Genomic DNA, 27,265 nt, shown 5'->3' with positions numbered 1-27,265 from the left:
ATGTATTAACATTTTCTGTCACCTCCCTCAATACCTTAATGTTTTTATTTTTGTTTTCATTTTCTCGACTTAAACTCCCTTTTCTTCCGGTTGATTTTTCTCTGTTTGCCTCTCCAAATTCATTCTCTGATGTTTTCTGCCCCATTTTGTGCCCCAAGAGGCATTGGAAGGAAATTGAAGTGGGCAGTGAAAGAGGTCAAGGAGATGTCCCTCTCTGTCTGACCATGTGGTTTCTTTACCTTAGGTTGGAGTTCCATTTGGTAGCCCCTCTTCCATGGCTGTGGCCCTTGCCCGTTCTGGCAACACAGTTTGATAAGAGAGGATGACAGAAGTAGAGAAAGCCTACATCACGAACAGGAGGTTGAAGGACCTTTTCCTTGGTTCTCTCTATAACCTTCTATCCAATCTCCTCGATCAATCTACAGCCACTTTAAAAATTATTTCTCTAAAAAAACTAACTTTGGAATACTCAGGGACCCAGAGGTTAATGCTCTAGAGGCAACTTATTTTCTTTATGTAAGTTCTATACTTTCCTAACACTATGTATCTTCTGTACTGTCCAAATATCTTTATATTTGCCACTGCTTGTTTTAATAGCTGTGGTCTCTGATACAAGGAACCCGTGCTTTTTATAAGCTGTAGCAATGTGTTACAAACAAGCACACCCTGACATGAACTTTATCCTTAGAACTATAATCTCCAGTGATGCAGGAGGTAGACTGGACAGGGAGTGGCACTTGACATTCCAAGATAGGAACTCAGTTGCAGGAACAGCTGAGCCTGGGAGAGCTGAGAGCGGCTCATGTGGGGATTATGGATTGTGTGATTTGCTGATTCTGGCAAGAGAAGATGTGACGCTGTTTCAGAGTAACCAGAGTGAGCTCTACCACTCACAGTAAGATGACCAGGAGATTCCTACACAAGCCAGCTGAGTCACATGGTGAGAGGGCTATAAGCCTTCAGATAATTGATTACGGGATGCATACATCAAACAGCACTGAAGTAAAAGGAATCAAAGAGAATCCACCCACAACTGGAGAGATTTATTTTTCTTCAAGAATGCATTACAGCAAAATAGAAAAAGAAAGCTCCCTGGAGATTATTAAACATTTCTCTAATAGAACAGTGGAAAATACAGTACTCAAGGCAGAGAGGAATAGGACACACTTATAGGAAAGATTGACTAAAGGAAGCAGAACTAAATATTTAAAGAATCTGTGTTGTGTTCTCAACAGCCAGCGAAAAATAATTATTGGAAATATAAGACAACGTGTTGAGTAACAATTCTTTTTGTTCCAAGTAGCCAAAAACAGGGTTGACAGGCAGAAAGAATGTTGGATAGCTCGTTGACATAAGGTCTGTGATGGCTCTGAGCAGCCAGGATGACCTGGCTGAAAACAATGGAGGCTCTCCCTTCCCTCTGCTATCTGCTCCTCTGGGTGCACCTGTTCCACTCCACATTCTCATTACAGACTGGTCCATATGGCATTAAAGGGGCTACCAGAAGATTCAGGCTTAACATTTTACAAGTCCACATACCCAGGGAGAGCCTGACTGCTGACTCTTTCTCTTACTTTCAAGGTTAAAGGGGACTGTTTTTCTTCCACCTTGGATCTGGCACAACCCAACCAACAACTCATAACGCAATCCCACGAAGGAGTAGGCAATTCATGGAAAAGAGTGCTGATCCCATGGTACAGTAGTGTCCACTGTAAGTCCTAGGAAAGGGCACTGAAGTGGGAGGCAGACTTGGTTGAAAAGATGGAAGGGTATCGGGAAAGAACATTAAAGAAATTGCAGCACTGAAATCAATTTTAGAAACAGTTCAGGACAGAATCAATACTTAGAAAAAAATAGTTATGATATAGATGTGAATTTACTCCGAGTGAATTAGAATAGAGAAAAAGAAATAAAATGTAAGAGCAAAACGCTTTAACAATTCGCAACCACTTTAAGATGGTTAAGTTACACATACTTTTGTTTTCCTAAGTTCTTCCTTGCTAGTTTCCCTTAGCTGTATGTATTAGAACTCCTTGAGTTAAATAATTAGCTGATTTATTTCATTCTTTCCTGTTTAATATTCAAAATATCTCAGGCTGTTAATTTGTTTATAATTATAGATTTAACCTCATACCATAAATTTTGATAAGCAATATTCTCATTTGTTTTTTTTCCTGATAATATGTAATTTCAGATGAGGACACATTTCAAATTTCGAAACTTCTATTTGAAAATACTTATTAGCTTCTTGGTATATTAAATTCTAGACAAAGACAGTGACTTGTACAAGATCCTACTTTTGAAATTTAATATTCATTACAGTCTTAATATATGAACTATACATATTAATTCCAAGCATATGCCATGTCTGTATGAGAAAAACATAGACATATTTTACCTTGTCTTATTATTTAAATTCTCTGAGCTTTATTTTTAATTTGCTTAGGTTTACAGAAAGTGTTGGCCTTTATTTGCTAAACTCATCAAAGGCTGAAAAGTTCTTTAAAACATATCTGTAATAATTCTAATTCTATTTTTCTCTATAGAACCTAATGCAGTTATTTGGCTCATAGAGGTTCATGACTGTTATTTTTCATGGTGAATATTATCTCAGAGTTATTATGAAGATTAAATAAGACAATACTTGCAAAGCACTTATTCAGTAATTGCCATACGGTAAATGTACTATAAATGTTAACTATTACTATTGTTTCCTAAATCAGTAATTTCTGCTTTTATCTTTATTGATTTCCAGCTCCTGCATTTTTCTTGTTTATTAAATAGAATGGATATTCCATTTGTTTTAAATCTTTCTTATTTAATAGTGAAATATTTTAAAGCTGTGAATTTTCATTAAGCCGTATCCTATAGGCTTTGATATAGAATATTCTTATTCTTATTGATCTTTAAATAGCTTAGAAATTTTCAGTTTTATTTTATTTTAGTCCTAGGATGTGGCCACAAAATATGCATTCTTGGAACCTAGTTACATTTTCTCTGTGATCAAATGTGTATAATTTTAAAAACGTATGCCTGGACATAAGGAAAAATGACTATTCTCAGTTTTTACTCTGTTCACAATTCCTATATCAATTTATGTTATTTATAGTCTATGTTTTCGTATTTTTTTCTACTTAATTACTCAATTTCTGTGAGGTAAGTTTTAAGTTCTCTCCCTCATCCCTGAATTATATCTTGGCTGCCTGTAAGATCCTTGGATCTTTTCCTCTTAGAAAACTATAAATGTTGTTTTACTCTGTTCCAGCTTCATGAGTTGCAGAGAGAAAATTTCTCCCTATTCTGGTCTGTTATTGGTAAGCTTTCCTCTCTATTTGGAAGCTTTCAAGGTTTGCTCTTTTATTTTGGAGGGCAGCAAATTTTCCAGGTTATATAGCCTGTCTTTTGGAGGCCTGGCAATTAAGAGCGTTTAATCTGAAAACTCAACTCAGAAATAGTCTCTTATTCTTTGATTGTTTCTCTTCTTCATATGTTTATCTGTTTCTGAAACTCTTATTACTGGAATATTTGATCTCCTGGCTCTATCTTCTATTATCCTTATCTTTGTTTTTCTCCTAACTACTGCTCTGTTATTTTTACAATTTTAGGATAATTTCCAGTTCATTTCCCACATGACTGATGAGGTTTTTATCAGCATCTAGTCTATTTTTACTACCTTTATTGAATGTTAAAATTAAACACATCATGGTACATACACACCATGGAATACTACACAGCTATAAAAAAGAATGAAACCATGTTCTTTGCAGCAACACAGGTGGAGCTGGAGGCCATTATCCGGCGTGAACTGATGCAGGAACAGAAAACCAAATGCTGCATGTTTTCAGTTATAAGTGAGAACTAAACATTGTGTAGTTGTGGACACAAAGATGACAACAATAGACACTGGTGACCACTGAGCAGGGAGGGAAGAGGGTAAGGGTTGAAAAACTATTGGGTACTATGCTCACTACCTGGGTGATGGGATCATTTGTATCCTAAACCTCAGCATCATGCAATATACCCATATAACAAACCTGCACGTGTATCCTCTGAATCTAAAATGAGTTGAAATTATTAAAAAGAATTAAGCACATTATAATTCTTACTAGCAAGAATGCTTTATTATCCCAAGATGGCTTCTCTGTTTTTGTAGGATTTTCCCCTTAGATCTCACTGAATTATTTTACTTCTTTTCTGTTGCTATCATTACATTTCACAATTGTTTTCCATTTCAATGGGATCTTTTCTGATGACTTCAACTTCATCTCCATCCTTAAAACTATGGATTTTTTTTTTTTTTTTTTTTTAGATAGAGTTTCACTCTGTCCTCCAGGCTGGAGTGTAGTGGCACAATCTCAGCTCACTGCAACCTCCGCCACCTGGGTTCGAGCGATTCTCCAGTCTCAGCCTTCCATGCATCTGGGTTTACAGGCACGCACTACCATGCTCGGCTGATTTTTGTAGTTTTTATAGAGGTGGGGTTTGGCCATGTTGTCCAGGCTGATCTCAAACTCCTGGGCTCAAGTGATCCGCCCAACTCTGCCTCCCAAAGTGCTGGGATTACAGGCGTGAGCCACCGCACCTGGCCGAAACTACAGATCCATCTTGGTGGGGTGCTGTGTATCCTGCCTACAAGCCGAGCTCTTTGAGAGGCTGAGGCAGCAGATCACTTGTGGTTAGGAGTTCAAGACCAGCCTGGCCAGCATGGTGGAAACCTGTTTCTACTAAAAATACAAAAATTAGCTGGGTGTGGTGGCATGAGCCTGTAATCCCAGCTACTCAGGAGGCTGAGGTGGGAGAATGGTTTGAACCAGGGAGGCAGAGGTTGCAGTGAGCCAAGGTAGTGTCACTGCACTCCAGCCTGGAAAACAGAGTGAGACTCTGTCTCACAAACAAAACAAAACAAAACAAAAACAAAACAAAACAAAACAAAACAAAAACAAACATATAGATCAATCATAAATGTTAGTAATTTTCACTTTTCATTTATCATTGGTACATAATAAATCTCTGAGGAACATCACAGTTACTTATTTCCCCTGAGCCCATTTAGCTTTGTCTGGTAGTGGAGGGTGAGTAGAGGGGGGAATGTAAGTAACAAATCTATTTCCTAATAGGAGGGCAGCATGTAGAGAGCCAATGGGTTGAGGCAAGTCTCTGGAAATTTCAATTTTAGAGGGTGATTGTCTTCTTCCTGGTTTTTCAAGAGCGCAGCAGTCCAGTTCAGTATGAAAGAGTTATCCAAAAGCAATCAGCATCAGCAGCATGAGAAAGTTTCTCCCTTTGTATGGCAAGTGAGCAGGACACCAGGAGAAATAATTATTGATTATAATAAATATTATTATTTATTGACCATAATATATATTGGATTGCTCAACATAGCTTCAAGAGTCCATTGGTTTAGTTGTTTTCCCCAACAGGCTTTACCAAAAAGGCAGACTGAACCTCGCTTTGGACCTCTCTACAAACTGTGGTGTGCAGCAGGTGAGTCTGATGAACCCTTCCCTGCCTGTTCCACATCACAGAAACCACAACCTGCAGACTGCAGTATTAGGTCAAGCTTTGTCCTTTACATTAACCATCAGCCAGATGGGTGCATTACCTCAGTAGAAATCAAGAGCACTGTGTATTCCTGTTCCTCCCATCCCACATCATAAGACAATGAAGAACTGTAAGGATGATAGGGTTGCTTTATAATAAACTAAGACTAGCCTCAAAAGATAACTGGCCCCGCTAGCATATTTCTTTATGAAAGAAAACCTCTGGATCAACTCTTTCAAAACCAGAGTCATAATTTTTCTTCAATGGCCCCTAACATTTAACTGGCCTATTGCTAGCATCTCTAAGAAACTGTTTAGCACACAGTCTTGATGATGTTGGCAAGGCAAATGGCAAGGTGACCGAGACGCTGTTTTCAGGAAAAGGAAGATGTTCTCCTGGACTGTAGAATGGGGATCTGGAATTTGGAGGTTCTGTTATCTAGCAATACATTTTACAACCAATTTATTTTGAAGGATTTAATGGAAAGTTATATTTCAATAGGTGGTCTATGGGTCTTACGGAAAAAAAATCTTTACAGTCACAGTGAGCCCAAATGTTCATTAATACCTCATCTATGGCTTGCCACTGGAGTTTGGTTGCTTTCCTCAGGAGGCCAAAGCTCCCTTATAACAGCTAAGACTCACTGCAAAAACAAACAAAGAACAACTCTGAGATCTTTCACTTTACTTTCTGAAAAGATGTGAGGCTGGCCTGATAGACTCCAAAAGGAGTTGAGCCATAAGATGACCCAGCTGTTGCCAGTCTTCCTTGAATGTTATATATCGCCTCCCTCATACTCCACATGCACCACCAAAGTTCTAAGACCTGCCTGGCTTCTGCCCTTAGTGGTTATGAACTTCCCTCATTTTACAATGATTGTAAGTGCTTATCTATGTAACTGTTGTCTGTTGGCAGGTGGACACTTCTGCCCACCTAAGATGACTAGTACTAGTCTTTGCAATAGGGCAAATCCGTGGCACACAGATAGCTTGGTGGTGAGTTTCAGCCTTCCCCATGAAGGGGAGTTAACAACAACTATGGCACCACACGGATACCATCTTTAAACCTACTTCCCAGTACTCAATCCTTAGCCACCTCCCCAATTCCTCCTCATTAACAAGCAATGATGAGGAAGATACCATTTATTGCCAAGTTAACCATACAATTTGGTCAATATGTTCACTATGGATTCCCACGGACATCCTTCAATTCCTACTAATAAGCCTGAGAAACCTTCGTCTTCATTTTTTCTAGAAAGTCATGTCTGTCAGGTCATTCCTGTTGCCAAAGCTATCAAGAACTGTGAAGGATATGAGACTTGACTTGTAAGCTAACAAGTTTGCCTACCACAGTTTCATGGAAGCGGGAAAAATACAAAATTTTCTGGTGTTGGAAACCAAAGACTTCATTAGAGCTATAGCAGTAGTCAGAAAATGCTCTGGTTTCCTGAGCTCTGAGTCCCACAGTGTTACTTGAAGAGTGTCAGGTAATGACTATAACATGCAGGGTGTTTTGTTACAGGAGAGGAACACTTGCTCTAGAAGAGGACAGTATCTCTTCCTCTGTCTGTCACCCAAGTTGTTCACTATACAAACATCCTTAGAACAGATAACTGCAACACAAGCAGCATGTCCTTCTGCTTGTAAGGTGTACAGAAATGCAAAAGAATCACAGTAAATTTTCTCCCACAAAGGAATTGATCAAGAAGGATTGTAGGATTCAAAAGGACACTTTGTGGTCTTTTTAAACGTAAGTCACTTCTCTGCTCCAACAACTAGCTGTCACACTTAGAATAAAATCCAAATTCCTTACTGTGGCCCACGAGAACCACCATGACCTGGCCCTGGCTATCTCTTGGGCCTCATCTTTCTGAATTCCAGCAGACTGGCTTCCTTGCAATTCTTGAACACCAAAGCACTTCTCCATCTTGACATCTGCTGTTATGGGGTACAGGACTTCCCCTTTTCCTTCACTCAAGTCGCAGCTCAAATGTGACTTCCTTGGAGTGGAATTACTTGAATACTCCCACATATGTACCAGTTGCTTAATCTCTCCTGCGTTATTTTTTTTTTTAGCACACTTACCACTTCCTGCCAAAGCTATGTCTATTAGCATATTTCTTTATTGTCATTTCTCCCTTTAGACTAAGTCCTCTCTGAAGCTAGAGAGACAGTCTAATATGTCCCCAGCCTTAGGTCAAAGCCTGCCTGTTACTTGTCAGTCTCTCAATTAGTATTTGTTGAATGAAATATGATGATGTCAGTTGCTTCTTTAGTTATTAAAGGGACTATTCATTTGCTTGCTATTCATAAACAAGCATGTAGTGAATCGGGCTCTGACATACCCCGAAATGAAGTTATTTACCAAGATTGATTCCTTATAAAAAATGATACTTTCAGTACTATACTATACTATAGTTTTTGTCTTGAAATCTGTTTATCTGATATAAGTATAGCTATTCTGGCTCTTTTTTGTTTTCCATTTGCATGGAATATCTTTATTCATCCCTTTATGTGTGTCTATGTGTGTTTTTAGTCTATGTCTTTATAGGTGAAGTGTGCCTCTTGTAGGCAACAGACAGTTGGTAGAAAGCCCTCTTGACCCTCTTATGTTTTAAAACTTTTAAAATAAAATTCAGCCCAGGAAATGTGTTATCCTTCACTTCCAAGGCTAAGGAAAGTGTCCTCTGTTGCTTTAATTTTTTGTTATAACAACAACAACAAAAATAACAGCAGAAGAAATATGTTTTCTTTAGTAGTGTTTTAGGGTGGATGGGCAAGCCTCATTTCACTGGGGCCATGAGTCTTGATGATATTATTTTTACATGTCCTCACCACTCTATTCCATTTATCCTTTGCTACATGTCTCATTGTTTAACTTTTATGCTTGTATTTAAAAATTTTGAGGTCATAAATGATCACACATTGTAATCCTACCTTATGTGTACTTCCCTTTTTATTCTGCGTCACCTAGAATTGCACTGATGACATCTTCATGGCTTCTAAAATGTTTTCGACTCTCTTCCAGAAATTCATGTTTTGATATCAAGTCTATTTTCTTCTCTGAATTCTTTCGGAACTCTGCTTTCCTAAAACTTTGGATACCGTATGTCTGTTCTGGCTGTCGCAACAAAATATCACGACTAAGTGGCTTAAAGGTTAGAAATTTATTTCTTACAGTTCTGGAGGCTGGGACTTACAACATTAATGGATCTTGGCATCTGAAGAAGGCCTGTTTCTTTTTCCTAGATATGCCTTCTAGCTGCGTTCGCAAATGATGGAATGGGAGAGCTAGCTCTCTGGGGTCTCTTGTATATGGGCACTAATCTCAGCCATGAGGCTCTGCTCTCATGACCTAATCATCTCTCAAAGGCCCTACCTCTCAGTACCATCATCTTGAGTGTCAGGATTTTAACGTATGAATTTTAGGGGAACTCAAACATTCAGACCATAGCAGACACCAAGTTTAACTACCTTCACATTTTCACTTACTGGCTATCAAAGACTCTAAGATAACCTTATTGTTTTTATTTTTCAGAGATTTTAACATTTCCTTTTTGATAACCAGGCAAGTTTTGTTGTTGCTAAGAATAAGTCCAAAATTTTATTTCTGTTGGTTTTGTGTTCTAATTTCCCAGATATATAACTGATATCAAGAGAAACTTAGCCTAGTTCACACATTTGCCTATATCCAAGGCTACACTGGATGTGGACTCCAGGTAGGCCAATATTTGGGTATCCCTCAGACTAACATTTGCTGAATATTTGTCCAATATTTGTTTAGTGGAGGGGGAAATAAACCAAGTTTTGTTAATTAAAATTTTCAGATGTTTATATTCAAAATAATGTATTTATATTTATTACACATACGGTCTATAGATGCTTTGTTTTCTAAAAACTTTTAATTTGGAAATAATTCAAACTTCAAGAAAAGTTGCAAGAGAAAGAATCATATACAGAATGCTTGTTTAGTCTTTACCCAGATTTACTCATTCTTAACCCTTAGCCTTATTTGCTTTTACTTTATCATTTGCTTACTACCTACCTACCTAAATATCTACCCACCTATCTAATCTATCTAATCTACCTATCTAATCCATCCATCTTTCTATTTACATATTTTTTCTGTACTATTTGAGAGTAAATTTCATACATTATGAGCCTTTACCCCTAATACTTCAGAGCATATTTTTTAAGAATAAAAATATCCTTTTAAGAATAGGGATATTTATTTACATAACCATGTGTATTTATCAACTTCAATACATTTAACTTTAATCTCTCATCTATATTCCAATTCCATCAATTGATCTAATTATGTTCTATATAACATTATCTTTGTTCTAGTTTGGGATCCACTCTAGGATCTGGATGGCATGTAGTTGTCATATTCCTTTAACATCTTTAAATTGGAACATTTCCACATTTTTTTTTGTCCTTTATGACATCGACAGTTTTGAAAACTAGTCCCTCAGTTTTATTTGTTTGTTTGTTTGTTTTTAATGGAGCTCTCTGGCCAGGTGTGGTGGCTCACACCTGTAATCCCAGCAATTTGGGAGGCTGAAGTGGGCAGATAGCTGGAGCTCAGCAGTTTGAGACCAGCCAGGGCAGCGTGGCAAGACCCTGTCTTTATAAAAAAAAAAAATACAAAAATTAGGTAGGCATGCTGGCGGCCATCTGTGGTCCCTGCCACTAGGGAGGCTAAATGGGAGAATTGCTCGAACCTGTGAGGTCGAAGCTACAGTGAACCGAGATTGCGGCACTGCACTCCAGCCTGGGCGAGAGTGAGACTGTTTCAAAAGAAAGAAAGAAAGAAAGAAAGAAAAAGAAAGAAAGAGAGAGAGAGAGAAAGAAGGAGGAAGGAAGGAAGGAAGGAAGGAAGGAAGGGAGAGAGAAAGAAAGAAAGAGAAAGAAAAGAAAAAAGAAAGATTGAGAGTGAGACTGTCTCAAAAGAAAGAAAGAAAGAAGAAAGAAAGAAAAAGAAAGAAAGAAAGAAAGAAAGAAAGAAAGAAAGAAAGAAAAGAAAGATTGAGAACTCCTCATTTTGTACCTGTCTAATGTTTCTTCATTATTTAACTGAAGTTAGAGAAGCCTCAGTCAGAATACTGCGTAGAAGCCATATTCCTCTCAGGGCATGATGTCCATCTGCCTCCCATTGATACTGTTAACTTTTATCATCCGATCAGGGTGTTGCCTGCCCTCCATTGTATAGCTATTACTTTTTCTCCTTTCAAGAAGTAGAAATTTATAAGTCACACTTTCAAGTCCATGCAAATATCCTGCTCTTTATCAAATTTGCCCCTTTGATTTAGCTCCCATTGGTGATTTTTGCCCGACCTAGTCTTTACAATAATAATTTTCTCACCCTGCCTCAGTTCTGGAATCAAACATTTCTCAAGAGGCATTAGAGACTAAGTTTGCTCATTCCTTCTAGGAAAATTAAGAGATTTGCATTTATTTACACATATACCTATACAGGCATACCTATTCATATGTATTTACACACATATGTTTACACACGTAGGCATAGATATGTGTGCATTATGTGTGTATATGTGTATGTGTATATGTGTGTACATATATATATGCACATACACATAATAGCTATATACATATGTAAATGTTTTAGAAATCATGAATCCTCACAAGGTTCTTGCCATCCCCTGTTTCTTGTTTGTATGTCCCTTCTTCCATTTGAGATCTCTGGCTCCCAACATAAACACATTTGCTTATTTGCTTAATTCTTTAACATATCTAATAGTTTCAGAATTGCTTCTCTTATATCACTACAAATAACCAAAAATTTCTACTAAAAGGAACTCAGAATCTGTTTGTAGTTGTCTCTCCTGCCTCGACTCTGCCCAAGACTGAGGGTATATAGTCAAATACCATTAATTACTTAGATTAGTTTTTCACACCCCCCTTAAAGTGAGTATGTCATTCATTTGAAATACATTCTAGTCCATTTGTTTCTATTTGCTTTGATACTAGGAATTTTCTTCTCACCCTTGCTGACTTAATTTTACTTTTTGATTTCCAAAAACATTAGCATGCTCCAAAAAATTCAAAATTATTTTTAAAATGTATACCCAAAGAATTATCACACCTTTCCTTTCTGTAGCCCCTTAATCTCATTTCTTCCCTGACCCTATAGATAATAAAAGCTTTTGTTTGTTGGTTTACACTTCGTGTGTGTGTGTGTGTGTTGTTTTTAAAGATAAATGATATATGTATCTTACTTTCTCTTGTTTCTTCTACAAAAGGTAGCATACTACATACGCTTGTTTGCACTTTGCACTTCACAATGTCTTCTAGTAATCACTACATATAAGTTCATGAAGATCTTTTTTGCTTTTCACAACTGCATAGTACTCCTTTGAGTGTTTGTAATATGGTTAATTAAACCAACTCCTAGGCTTGGAGGACATCTAGGTAATTTCCAGTGTTTCACAATTACAATTGCTACAATAGATAACCATATATATACGCATATACATATGCATATACATATTTCATATAATTAGAGGTTTGTCTTTATGGTAAATTCCTAGAATGTTAAATGAATGAGTAATTTTGCAAATTCCACTTTATAAAGATTGAGCCATTTTGAGTTCCCACTGGCAATGTATGAGAACTTCAGTTTCCCAATGTCATCATCAAAAAAGTATACAGTCAGGTTTTGAATTTTTGCCAAACTAACAGGTGAGAAATAGTGTTCCACTGAAGTTTAATATGAATTTTTCTAATATGAGTAAAGTTGAACATCTTTTCATATATTTAAGGGCTATTTTTATATCTCTTTCTGTGACTTCTATGTTCATGACAATTTGACCTTTTTTTCCCCTATAGGATTTTTGTTGTTCTTTTCTTCAAATTTTGTAAGTTCTTTGAATATTACAGAAATTGGCCTTCTCTGTCATATATACTGTAGATATTTTTTCCTAGTTTGTTATTTGTCTTTTGAATTTGTTTATGATATTTGGCTTTCTTATTTTTTGCCATGAAATTTATAAATTTATATAGTACAACTTATCATAGTTTCCTTTGTTGAATCTGGATTTTCAATTATACTTAGAAAGTTTTTCTTCACCCAGAGAAGAATTTACTGATGCTCTCTTGTAGTGCCTGTATAATTCATGTTTACTTCCACATCTCTGATTTATTTGATGCAAAAGCTGAATCTAATTTTATTTTTTCCCAAGTGGCCATCTAGTTGTCCCAATAAATTTATTAAAAATGAGACAAAATTTTTTTTACCTCAGTCACTTGAAAAGCACTGTTACCATACACTAGATCTCCATATATAGCGGGACTATCTCTGGATTATTATTCTGTTGTGTTGGTCTTTTAGCTGTTCACACACAAGCATCACACTGTTTTGATTAAAATGCTTTGTAGTATGTTCTCTTATTTTGTAGGCCTAGCCCCTGCTAATTATTGCCTTTCTTCTCAGTGTTTTTCTAGCTAGTCATCTGTGTTTATTGTTTCACATGAATTTAAGTACCAAATTGCCTAGCTCTGTTAAAAAGAAAGTCACTGGTATTTTTATTGGGATTACAGTAAATGTATAAATTAATTAATGGAGAACTGGCATCATCCTATTGAGACATCCAATGCTAGAATAGGGAATGTCTTTCCTGTTGTCATGAATACTTTTACTTCCAATAGTATAGTTTTCTTCTGTGAATATTTATTGTTAAATATATTCCTATGATTGCTTCTTGCCGTTGCTGCTGTAATTGGTTTTTGTTACTCCATTAAAAAGATATTTTAAGAGTTGGGAAGTTGTCTTTTATTTACACTTTTCCATCATTTGCTACAGCTTGCATAGGTGTAATTAGAAAGTTTAGTTCAAAATCATGTAAATGCTTGTTTTCTCCCGGCTTTCATGCCCGTTAAATAATTTCATTTATCTGCATTTATTTATTTTTCAATTTGCATTTGCAATGCTTTGGGATAAACACTTTTTTAAGGAGTATATCAAACAATTGAAATTTTAAATAATTATTTCAATAATTTAATAAATCACTTTTCCAGTAAAGCCTTGTATTGTTTCTGAATTTTAGTGAACTCTCCCTGGAACTCTATGCTCTCTTGTGAATCACAGCCAAAATTAAATACTCATCAAGAAATAGACTGCTGTGGACAAAGGCAAGAAATGTTTTTTATTTTCATTATGAGAGGGACCAAGTTACAGTTTATCAGTTATGTACAAAGTGTTCTGCAGAAAACCTAGTTTCCTGGCATCATATTTATTATTTATTCTAGTGATTTATGTAGCTCAGTGACCTGGACAGATTGCTTCATTTGCCTATTTTTTAATCTAGCTCTTCCCACAACTCTATTTGGCTATGTTTTAACCATGAGATGATGTTCGTATATGCCCACAAAGTGAGCCTACTTCCTTTGATCAACAGAACAACATCAAATGAACCTATTTTGGCTGACACGCAGGAAATATATTTTTCTCAGATGAACTATGAATTATAGTGCTATATAATATGCTATTCAAAGTAGGAATTCCAATCTTTATTATTAAACAAGTCTGTCATTATTGTTTAAAAGATATGTAAAACAGCTCTTCATTGCTGTATTCACTTCCTGTTAAGTATGAAATACGCATATTTTTCCAGAAGGAGATTTTAAACATTATTTTTATTATTCTTAATTAATAACCATTGTGAACCTCAAAGTGTGAGACGTCTTGGCTGTAGCAACCCAGCAACTTTTCACACATAAGGAACCTCATGTTCTGCACAGACAAAACTAAGAGAATAATCAGCTTTTGCCAAAACACAGTGCCCTGTCACAGGAAAGAATCATCTCTGATCACTGTCTGATCTTATTTCAGAGCACCAGGCATTGCAGATTACCGGAGAGATAGTTTATTTTTTTCCCATAAGTCCCATTGCTAGAATTTTAAAACCCAAATTAAATTATTAGAACATCACAGCAAAATCCTGTTGTTGTATATTTTCAAAGGAAAAACAACAGAAATAGAAAAAGCAACCAGGAAGAGTGCTGTTAATTTCCTGAATATATATTAAATATTAATTTACTTAGATTCCCACTTTGAAAAACAAAGTAATGTTAGCCTACAGTTATAGCACTAAAATTATCTGTAAACATTTAAGAAAGTTTTTACTTTTGCCCCTTCAGCTTTGAGAAAACACATTATCAGCTATCTAAATGCAGACGATGTTGTATCACCAACATAAAAAGCAATACTGTGCCATTGATTTAGAGTTCTGACCTAGGTTATGTGCTTATAATACCATCTCCTTCCAGGAAGATTGGCTACATGCCACCAAGTATTTAGATACATATTACAAAAACAGGCTATCTGTACATCTCTCCCTGGAACTCTGCTCACTTGTGAACAACAGCCATATCTGGAGATATGGCATAATGTCAACAAAATATGCAAATACGTGAATAAATGATTCCTTCTTTATCTGGCTATTTGGTGTTATTTATCACAGGACATTGTAGCATGAGAAACTCCAAGAAATTCTGTTTGGAATTTTAAAGTTTTCCTAGGTTCAGCTAAGGATGGTGTGGGATTCCCGCTTTGGTTCCATTTTAATGACATTTTTGTGTCTCAAAAGTACTGAAACAGGAAGGTTTTCTGGGAAGGAAAGTATTTGACCGGGAGAATTTGTCTTTTGCTGTCACAATCTTCAGCTACCATTCAGCTAAATGTTGTTTGGAATAATACGGCCTTAATGCCCCTATCTCCTGCTGAATTGCTCAGACGGGTAGGAGATTAGAGTGAAAAGAGGTGCCGGTATTATCTGTGCGAATGCGCCAGGGGTCACGCTACACTAACAGGGCCGCCCCAGTCAGGGTGACAGAACCCAGCTGCTGGCTCCAGGCTCCATCGTCAGAAGGTTCCACTTACTGCAGAACTCTGTCTCCAGAGAGCGTGGATTCTAACTAGTCTTTTTCCACCTCTAAACAAGTGGCTAGCTCATCATTATTGTCCTCATTTTTTAGGAAGGACCCACATGTGAAACCACTTACCTGTTTAACCCTATGAACTTGAAGAGAACATGTAATGCCACTTAAAATACCTAAGCTTGGGTTCTGCCTTCAGCGACTCCTGGTAGTAGTGCCCTTATGAGCCATTTATCAAGAAGGTAAGGTATTTGACTTTTTAAAAAATGTACACACATTCTCCACCATCAGATTTGATGTGACTGCATTCTACAAATTGTTTAGTTCTTTTTTATTTATCCTGGAAAAAAGTCACATTCTATGCACACGGATCATTGTGCACTTGCATTTTAACCTCCAAGAATCTTCTTGGTACTTTTTTTAATGTTTAAGGAAAATAGTTCCCATTTTTCCTCTGAGCACTGCTTATTCATGGTAATCCTTTTTCTTTGTAAGATGGGAAGAAAATTCCCAGTCTTGTCTGGCTTAGGGCTAATTGTGGAAGCAGCTCTCGTTTGTTTTCTTGTTTGTTTCTGGGGGTGACATTCTTTGGGTCAAGGGAACTCAGAATCTGGGATGCTGACTTTGCCAGTAGAGGGAGATAGAGCTATCTAACAGCTTTACAGGGCACAACCTAGGGCCAGACTAATTTTTTTGCATGAAGTTGTTTCTTAATGCTCTATCGATAATAAAAATTTTTTACATTGTTTTTCCTATAAAAGTGAAGAAGTAAATGAAACCATCCAGACCCTTTGAGGAGAACAAGTCAGGAGAAGCTTACTGGTTTACAAAGTAGTCTTGAAAAGTGAGTCCTTTTTGAAGGACAATTTTGGAAATTATGTTTATTAGACAACCATAATTTAAAAACATTATTAAAACAAAATTACGTTTACACAGGGCCAAAAAGAGTGGGGAAAAATTCATCCTGGAGCTAAAATCCCAAGGGAGCCCTCGGATTTGATTATTTATTACATGATTGGTATTTAAATGGTCTTGCTGTGTTACCGCATGGCATAGATTCTTCTCATCAGTGAATGCACTTGCACTGGGGAAGAAAAAGGCTATGAAAGCATTTTGGGTGACCTATTTTTTCATTTATCAGCATTTGTAATTATAGTTAAGTGCTTCCAAAACAGGGTTTCCATCTAAGAAAGGTCCTGCTTTTATGTGATGCTTTTAACTTTTCAAAGTATTTTTATATGTACTATCTCATTTTAAAGTAGATCTGACACAACCCCAATCTATTAAGGAAGTGACCCTTTAAACCTAAAACACTCTGGCATTTTCTGAGCTAGACTTATCTTAGCTACCATTATAAAACTTAATGAAAGTAACGGTGATACTAAAACTTCCATATTCAGAACAAAATTTATCTAGGTAGAAGATTTGCAAGGAGCCATTCAGTTATTCTTTTAACATCCAGGGGGCTTTTACATTTTTATTTCAATCAGTTGAAGTTATCTGTTGTTTGCGTTAAAAGTAATACTGTCAAGAATTTTATTATGGCCACCACTGTGGCCGATAAACTGAAAATTTTGTAGAAAAACGTTTTGTGAGTGTGTCCAGACTCATCCATAAAATAACAGGAAGTTTGAGTTGTCCATTTTTAAAGGTATTTTTTAGAATATGATACATTTTATCCTCTTGAAGAATTGCACCATGCCCTTTTTGAAGCACGTGCTCCCTCCATGGTATCTTAAGAAACACTGGATATTCCAACACTGGTTTTGATTGTCTAAATTTCTGTAGCTAGGAAACTGGGATGTCCAATCTGGTTCTTGTCCATCTTCTGGAATAACAAGGCCATTTTGTTACAGGCCAGCAGAGATATTGACTCTGTCAAAGTTGTTGATTCAATTCTGAATAACCATCCGAATGTGTATGGCTGAGTGGTTGTGCATTGAGTAGCGCTGAGAAATGAGGATGCTGGGTACAAGCAGTAAAAATCAATTGCTTCAGCTGGGCTAAAATTTCCTGGGGAAATGTTTTTCCCCAAGCTTGAGCCAAGTCTGAGATAAAAAAGCACTATTGTCATCTCCTGAAACTAAATTAGCAGAGAATCTGGGCTGGTTCCTTGATATTTCCAAACTCTGTCATTTTCTCTATGATTTGCTTCCTTTTTCTAAGTTCGTTGCGCTTATAAATTCTATACAAAAAATTATTAATGGGGCTATGTGTAGTTAACATGTACAGAAATACATGTTCTTTTTTTTTTTTTCTAATTTAGGCAGGACACTGGAGCAGTTAATTTTGATTTAGTAATGTTTCCCATGCACTTTTATCATAGTGTAAGAGAGGGAATTATTTTGAAGGACATTGCTTTTTACTTTTAAAATTTATGACATTCTTTGTTGGTTGAACTTGAGGAAATAATAGATTAATGGAGAAAAGTTACCATGTAAGTAACCACTCATTTCAGGAAAAAATACTGATTTTATGTTTAAACAATTTTTTTAATTGTACCTTAGTGCCAACATTGAGGTATTTTTAAATTTCATTTTATTATAATTGTAATTAATAAAGCCTGCAACAATCATATGTTTCTGTAGGTCCTTATAGGGCTTTTATGAAGATTTAATGCAATAGCTTATATGAAAACACTTAACTACATACAGAAAGTTTCTAGTTACTATTACTGTAATTATTTTACTAAACATATTCAAGGCATCTTTGAGGTTCAACACAACCTTAGGGTTAGAATCTGAAATATAAAACAGAAAAAGACTGTTTTATCCAAAGGACCCAGATGAACTTCTTGAAATTAGTAAATCCCATGATATTCCTATTTTAATAAATGTTGTAAACTTAAGAATAAATATATGCAACCACTTTCAGATATGGCGTTGTCTTTTTCACATCTTTCAGCTTCCAAATACCTCTGAAGTAAATATTTATGCTTTACTTAGCTGAGAAAACTGAGGCCGAAAGAGAGGAAGCTAATCGTTAAATTTCATAAATAGGTTAGTCTCAAAATGGCAATTAAATTTAAATCTTCCAATTTTAAGTCTGAGATTTCTTCCATAGCTCATTCATAGTTCCTGGTCTTATAGCTTCACATTAATTATTATTATCAGATTGTTTCCTTAATTTCCAGATATCTATACCAAGGTTATGCTTTAAGTGGAAAATCAGATGGCTGAGGTTTACTGACACATTTATTCTCTCTATAATTTCCTTAAATGTATTTATTGAGCAACTACTATGGGGTCAGACGCTATATAAGATGCTAAGAACAAAACAGGCAAAAACATCTACTATCTTGGAGTGAAACTTCTGGGGTTGGGGAGTAAAGTGGCGGTGGCAGGGGAGACGAAACAAGACAAATAAGTAAAATATACAGTATGACAGAAGGAGCTGAGGAGAAAAAGAAAACAGGCAAAGGAGCTAAAGAGTCTCAAGTGATGGAAGAGCTGCAGTTTTAAATAGGGTGTCCAGGCAAGGCCTTGCCAGGAAGGAGCCATTTGAATCAGGACCTGAAGCTGAGGAGTGAGCCTGGGGGAGAGCTGGAAGAAGAGGATGTTAGATTGCATGGCTGCGAGTTCCAGGAGGAAGAAGCATACAGGACATGTTGGAACCAACAAGCAGCCCCTGGTATGAGTAGAAGTTCCGGTCAAGAAGTAGCAGAGGCTAGACCATGAGCTCTTACTCATAATGAGATGAGAAGTTATTGCAGGACTAAGGGCAGAAAAAATGTCTTGGTCAGATGTGTTTTAACATCATCACAGGCAGTTGTGAATACATTTAGGGAAGCAAGAACAGAAGCAGAAACGCCAGTTAAGAGGATATTACAATGGTGAACAATTGGGGCTTCTAGTAGTGTGATGATGGGGGTGATGAGGTGATAAGTAATTAGAGACTAGATATATTTTGGAAATACAAACCTGTGACAGAGATCATAGGCTGTCCTCCATAATCTGTTCACCCCTTCCTCTTGGTCATATGGGTACCCAGCTAGAGACTACATTTCCAAGCGTCCTTTGTAGCAAAGATTGTCCATATGACTAGGGTCTCACCAGTGAGATGTAAGTAGAAGAGATGTGTGCAGACTCCAAGCTATCTTCCTAATGATACTTGCCCTGCATTTGCTTCTCCTTTTTCCTTCTTTCTTTCTAGAAACCAGGGCACTTGGAATGTATTGAGGGAGGCAGATCTGTCCCCCTGTCATGGAGCACTGACTACCATCTTCCCTGAACTCTTACATGAGGAAGAACAAACCTCTAAGGTTGTTAGCCTCTATTTTGTGATCTCCTTATTAGAGCAACTGAGCCTATACCCTAACAAATAGACATTCATAAGATTTGCTGATGGATCAGATGCGGATGGGAGACAAAAAGAAGCGTTAAGGATGGTTCTAAGGCTTTTGGCCTGAGCAAAATGTGTCATTTACTAAGATGTAGAAGACTATGGGAAGAACATATTTGGCAAGAAGATCAAGAATACAATCTTGGGCATGGCACATTGGAGATGTCTAGTTGACATATCTTTTAAAAATAATTTTTCATTAGCCAAACTAGTACTTGCTTTAAAAAAAAAAAAAACCCACTAAGATCTCTAGGTGCACTAAGCATTGCACAAAACTAAAAGGAGATACTCTCCTATTTTCTAGGGGTTCACAATTTAATGTAAATCCTACAATGGGCTGAATGTCAGATCAAAATTATACCCCACATTTAGAAGTTTCTGTAGAGGAACCCATTCAAGTTTTAATTGAAATGCCATTATTACTTAAGCTACTTTATACAAATTATTCTGCTAGAATACCTTTATAATTGTAATGATCTCAAAATATAGGTATTTACTATATACAAATATTATAACCCATCTCTTCTTTATGCACAAGCCAATTTTATGTGAACGTACGATTGTACCTTTTAAAACTGAGCAGAGAGGGTTTTATTGAAAATCATTTTGCATAGCTTCAATCTAGTCCAAAGGAGTGATGTTGCTCTTAGCTACTTTTCCCATCGTTGTCTTCTCTATAATCCACTCTGCCCAATTAATAACAAGGTCAAGGCCAGAAATTAAGAGGCAATATAGGGAGAGTGAAGGAAAATGTTTCTGATCACTAGAGGATCACTTACTTTATGCATTTATCTATCTTCTTCATGTACATTCTTTGCATTCCATCTCTGCACAGAGTTCTCTTAAAGTCCAAGACTGACACCCAAGGCCTATACGTTCGTCCAGCAGATCTTGTTTGGGGCCTGTCTCGGGGACTTGTGAACGCCAACTTCTTTTTCTATCACTTTCTCAGACCACTTAGGTCACATGCTCCATCACCTCAATACCATCTTTTCTGTTACTTCCAACATTATACAATTTGAGAAACTATTCTCCAAACAGAAGAAGGCTAGAATACCAACCCTAGTCTCCTCCTGCACTTAGTCTGGACATTTTAATAGTGACATTGTACAGACTTCACAATATGGATCATTAGCAGTGAGTGCAGGAATTTCAGAGAAGAAGTTAATAACACATACTTTAGAAATCAATTGCTACTTTTGCACAAAAAAGATGACAATATAGCATACTGGTTAAGAGGGTTCTCTGGACTCAGAAAAACCTAGGTTTTGAACACTTCCCCTTACTACAGTGGGATATTGGCATGTTTCACTTAACTTCCTTAAGCTTCGGTTTCCTCATCTTTTAGACAGGAAAAATACTGAGATTTATGCACAATATGTAAGATTCAAAAGATTTTCTTGAGTATGGATGGCACAACATCTGCTAATCACTTAGCACACAGCCTTGTACGTAGCAAACAAAACTAGGCTCCAAATTAAGTTATATGATTAAAAATAAAAATCATTTTTACATGTGTTATTTCACCTTTTAATCTCACCATAAATTTTATGTATGAGAGAAGATATCATTTCCATTTTGCTGCTGAGGAAATAGACATCAGAGAATGTTGAGTGATTTGCATGAAGAAACCAGTGTTAAATGGAGATTTAAGCTAAATGGAGTTCAAGTTCATCCCATTTCATCAACACTAGCTGGTAGAGGGATGTTATTCTGTGGTGTCCCCCAAAACACAGTTAGCAGATAGAAGCCAATTCATCTTATCCTTCAAGCAATCTTTTATCACATGAATTTTTTTCAGGTTATGTATTTTCTTGGTGGGATTGAAAACTTTTTAGGGACAAGGACCACATAATCTAGCTTTGCATTATTTTGTAATCTTTAAAGCGGGATTAGATATAGCCAATTCTTGGTAAATATATGTTGGCTGAATATTTGTCAAATGACTATTAAATCTGTAAATACTTTTCCTGAGCTGATGCCTAACTTCCGTTTTTTTAAAAAATTTCTCCTAATGAGCTGAATGGGAAAAAAAGAAATACTTTATGAAATCAGTCAATACACAAAGTAACATATTTTTTTCCTATGTACACAGCATTTAGGGGAAAACCTAAAATAACTGCTAAAATAAAATTAAATGAGCTTGAGACTATGCTCAACCCAGTTAATGTTATTTACCCAGGGTGACTATTGGAAACTGAGAGTCCTACAGTGTATTCCAGCAACACCCAATTCACCTTTTGAACTATTTTAATGTTCAACTTTCCATTGGCACTATTCTTCCTTGGCTGGTGAATTTTTACAGAATGTAATCTCCATTGCATTGTGGGTACTTTTTTCCTGTGCCTTGATGCAGAGGGATGTTTAATTGTGTTATGGGCTGGGAACAAAATTGTTTTGGATTAGAAATCTGCATGGTCTGGAAGCATGGTACGATTAAACTCAAGTTTAGCCAGGCAGAAGGTTCTCCTTAGGAAGAATTTAATGGGCTCTGCATAATGGTTTTCAATGAAAAGAACACAGTGCCAGCATTCCACTCTGTTCTTTCCATAGCCCATTCAGCTGCCTCATAGGATTTGTTGTTGTTGTTGTTAACACAAGGAGATAAATTTATTTCCCACGGGGAGCTCTTGGTATGTTTCTCTTTCTCCAATCTAGCTTGTTGAACTCAGTGACACTGTCAGAAACATTTTATATCCATTTGTCTAACGACCTTAAAGATATAAAATGTTGCTATTTTCTGTGAACTGGCATTGCCATTTGGCCATACATATGCATTAACGAAAAAGTATATTATACTTAACAATTCTCTGGAAGCTCTTCCTTCCTTCCTTCCTTCTCTTTCTCTTTCCTTCTCTTTCTTTCTCTCTCTCTTTCTTTCTTTCTTTTTTCTTTCTTTCTTTCCTTCTTTCTTTCTTTCCTTTCTTTCTTCCTTTGATGGAGTTTGTCTCTTGAGCCACCACACCCAGCCTCTTTCTTTATTATTACTATACAGTTTACACAGGTTAGCAGAAATAGTGTATTCTGAGAGAGCAGGAAATACCAAATCTGAGCAAATTTTAAAAAATAAGCTTCACATTTTAGCAGATATTATACCAGAAGGAAAAATCTTGGTGTAAAATAACAGATTGTAAAACTATTATAATAAAATGAGAAACCAGAATTCAAAAGTGAGGTCTATAGACTGTTGAGTGGGGGAGAAAGATGTGGAATCCATGAAAGCAGCCATGATCCTTTTCTGCTGAATCCTCACATCCCCTGCTTCTCTCCCCTTCTGTTTGCTATCTTCTCTCCAATCCCTGGGTTCCACACCCGTCTTATGCCCAAAAATGATTTGCTAAATGTTGGGAATTGGTCTCACTCCTCTTCACCATTAACATTTCAGGGAATCTGGTTTAAATAGCCCAAACGTTTGACAAGTATAATATAAGTAAAGTAAATCATTCACATTCAGAATTGCTTTGGGTGGTGGGGAGGTATAGTTAACCCTTGAACAATGTGAATCTGAGCTGTCTATGTCCATTTATATGTGGATTTTCTTTTGCTTCTGCCACACTGAAGAAAGCAGGACTAGTCCCTTCTCTTCCTCCTCCACCTCAGCCTTCTCAATGTGAAGATGACAAGGATGAAGACCTTTCTGATGATTCACTTTCACTTAATGAATAGTAAATATATTTTCTCTTCCTTATGATTTTCTTAATAACATTTTCTTTTCTAGCTTATTTTACGGTAAGAATACAGTATATAATGCATGTAACATACAAAATATGTGTTAATCAACTGTTTATATTATCATTGAGGCTTCCAGTAAACAGTAGAGTCCATTTGTGTTGCTATGAATATGTGAGACTGGGTGATTTATACAGAAAAGAAATTTATCTGGCTCATGGTTTTGCAGGTTGTACAAGAAGCATGGTACTAGCACCTGCTTCTGGTGAGGCCTCAGGCTGCTATGAAGCAGAGTCAGCATGTGCAGAGATTGCTTGGCAAGAGAGGAAACAAGTAGGTGAGGAGAAGTGCCAGGCTCTTTGTAACAACCGGCTCCTGCGGGAACTGAAGAGTGAGAACACTCACCTCCACCCCACTGCGTTAATCTATTAATGAGGCATCCACCCCCATGACCCAAATTAGGCCCCACCTCTAACATTGGAAGTCAAATTTTAGCATGAGGTTTAGATGGGTCAAATGTCCAAACTATAGCAGAGAGTCAAAAGTTATATGCAAGTTTTCCTTGCATTGTGTGGGGCCTTGGCTCCCCTAACCCCCTTGTGTTCAAGGGTCAACAGTATTATTACTAAAATATTTGGGAACACGCTCGTGAAGAGCAGTTTCTTAATGTTTTTTTTTTTGTCAATAAGATACTCAACACTACAATAGACCAAGCACAAGACTAGGCTGATGTGGGAAGACGTGCAAAATGTATATACAGCATACATGGATGTGTTTGCCTGCATGGATGCATATATATACATTTTCTAACTACAAGAAAAAATTTATACAATCCACTACCTGAAATCATGGTGTAGTCAAGATAAATCATGTGAATAGATCACTAAGAATGTATGCAAAAAAGGAAATATATGTCAACAAATATTTGATGTTTGTATTAAATTCTGAATGTGGTCTGAGGAAACAAAGTATTGAAGCTGGATGGAACTACTTAGAGGATGTTTTGAATTTTGCAAGTGGAAGTTAAGTTTGGAAGGGTCAGTTCCATATGAGGGAGCCCCAATTAGAAAATAATTAAGAGAGCTACGGATATATTTACATAAGATTTTGTAACTAGCTTATGCTTAGATAGTGTGGACTAGTGTTTTCAAATCTGATTGTACTTCAAAATTATCAGGAGAGGTTTTAAAAAATATATATGCTTAGTTTTTACCCCCCAAAAGTGCTTAACTGGTGGGTCCAGGAAAGTACTAATTTCAATTTTTATAAAGATTTTCCTAGCTGTTTCCCATGTGTGGCCTGGCCTGGGAATCACTGGTCTGAGGATACTTTCAGAACTTATCTTTTTTATTGTTCTCCCAGCACTTTTAAAAAAAGTATTTTCACACTGTGCCTTGTGTAGATTATTTCTATAGTTTATCTCCTCACTTCTTGTATGTTCCCTAAGGATTGAGTGACTATTTGCAATTATTATATCCTTTAGAGTGCCTAGCAATTTTTACAATAGGTATTTTTAAAATAAGTGGAATTGAATTCCTACCACTATTAATTTTGGTGCATGTTGGTATTCCCTGCTCACTTATCACTCGATCTCGATCCCTGAATTCAGAAGAATATTCAGTTGTTGAAAAGAGACATCAAATCAAGATGAAGTTAAGAGTAAAGTGAGTTCTCCACACCACTACTTAGAGAACTGATACAGAAGAAACAACAAAGCCTCACTTGAAGATGTTTTAATATCATGATAATTGATTTATTTCCTTTTCTGAATAAAAACAACAAGGTTCAGTAAATTTGAATCTACCTATGCGAATGGAGTACTTGACAATGTGGGTCTTGGGAAGTGTTAGATATGCGGTTACCAAGCTCAAAGCACGTGAAGGCAAGTTCTTCTTTCTCTCATGTACACACGCATGCAGAGAGAAAGTCTAAGTCTCAACGATTTTCTGAAATATAATTAGTACAACCTTCCTTGAATAACAGTTAAAAATCTGTTACTATTTTATGACACAAACATTCTGTAGCCAAAAGCATTTTGATAATTTTTTATTATCTTCACAAGTCATCTAAATGTAGGAAAGTAATATTATAATTTCAAAATTATTGACAAAATGTTTTCATTTCAGAGCCTACTGAAGTGTAATTCTATCAATTTTTATGAGTTTTTAAAAATCTCTTAGTTATGAAATTAAGAAAAATTATCTATAAATGCACCCTACTTTTGACATGTAAACTATATCATCCATTACATGTGTAAATATAACCAAATTTGATTAACGTCTTTGAGGAAAGGTAACACATAGTGGAATTACAGCTCCAAATTTATTTCAGTAATTTGTGCAATTTTTGTAAAACAGAAAAATATTAAAAAATAAGCATGTCAAATCAGCTAGTGTTTTCAAAGTTTAAATACTTGAATTATGTTGCAATGGTACCACGATCTACTTTGGTATTACAAAACACAGGCTAGAGAGATTTGGATTTTCTAATCACTAATCGTGATTCAAACAAACATTGCTATTTTTTTTTTCAACTTTAAAGCACGATATAAAACTTGTAGGGGAGGAAGGAAAAGTAATAATTTTAAACATGCTTACCTCAACTAAGTCTGCTTTACAAAATGTAGCATTTCTTTGATTTTTAATTGTTTCTGCATTACTTGTGAATGTGACCACATGACTATAGTTTATGCTATTATGTTGTCAGGCTTCTGATAATGGGAAGGAATGTTTGTTTAGACTGTGTAGCTCTTCAGTTTAATTCACTCTGGCTCCAGTGTGACATGTTAAAACTGCTATCAATGGAAAATCCAATTTTCCCAGAAACACTTAAAACAACAGCAACCCCTGTGAACCGAAATTATCTCCTGTTGAGGCTAATTACCTTAGTACTCTTAGGAAAAGACTGCTATAGGAAATCTGTTGCCTTGGAGTCTCTTCTCTTGTGTAAAGTACCTTTAGTTGATATGAAGTTGTATATTTGCTGATGACTCTGTTGCATCCTTTCAGTACCAGTATAGGTGTGAGGAGAAACACAAAAACTGAAATGACATATTGAGCCCTAAACAAACATATTACATTATGTATGTACCTTTTCTGTGATTATTAAGTCTATGCCTAGAGAATTTACACCAGTACACTGTGATTTTGAGGCAAAAAAAGAGGAAGGCTTAAGATACAAGGAAAAAATTAGAATGACTAAGTTAAAAAATTTATTAATCTGAAAGTTTACATATGGCAAATAACTTACATGACTTAACAAATAAAAAAGTATATTTCATAACATTTTCTACTGTGTTTGGCATACCACTACTCAATCCTCTAAAAAACCTAGTTCTATAGGCACATTATTTCCTGTATAAAATGATGGTTATTCTATTAGTCATTTATAAATGAAAAGAACAGTCATAAAGGGAAATGTAAAGACTCAATATTATTCTACATGTCATTTTAACAAGGTAGTTCTTGATAGCTCTGTTCAACTATATTGTTTACTTGAGGTTGGGGTGAAATTGAGTGTTACTGAAATCAACGTTAAATGGATATCTAAATCAATTATTTCTGTAACCTAAATGGAAACGTTTTTCACACTTCATTTACCACTATCCTTACTGCAAACGAATGTTTGCAAATTCAGCAAACAGGGTCTTCCCCATATGCCAGTTTAGAGCTCAAATATGGCACCTAAAGCCACAATATAGGGTTATTGTTTATTTTTTAAAATTTGACTTGTCAATTTTTCTCTCTACAATTATAATTATTTAATAATAATAATGCTATAAGTAATAATAATTATCCTACAATTATCTAATCCTCTCA

This window comes from Pan troglodytes, chromosome 3 (assembly GCF_028858775.2).
Source record: "Pan troglodytes isolate AG18354 chromosome 3, NHGRI_mPanTro3-v2.0_pri, whole genome shotgun sequence".
Classification (NCBI taxonomy): domain Eukaryota; kingdom Metazoa; phylum Chordata; class Mammalia; order Primates; family Hominidae; genus Pan; species Pan troglodytes.
The sequence above is the reverse complement of the archived record's forward strand: the minus strand, read 5'-3'. Positions refer to the sequence as shown.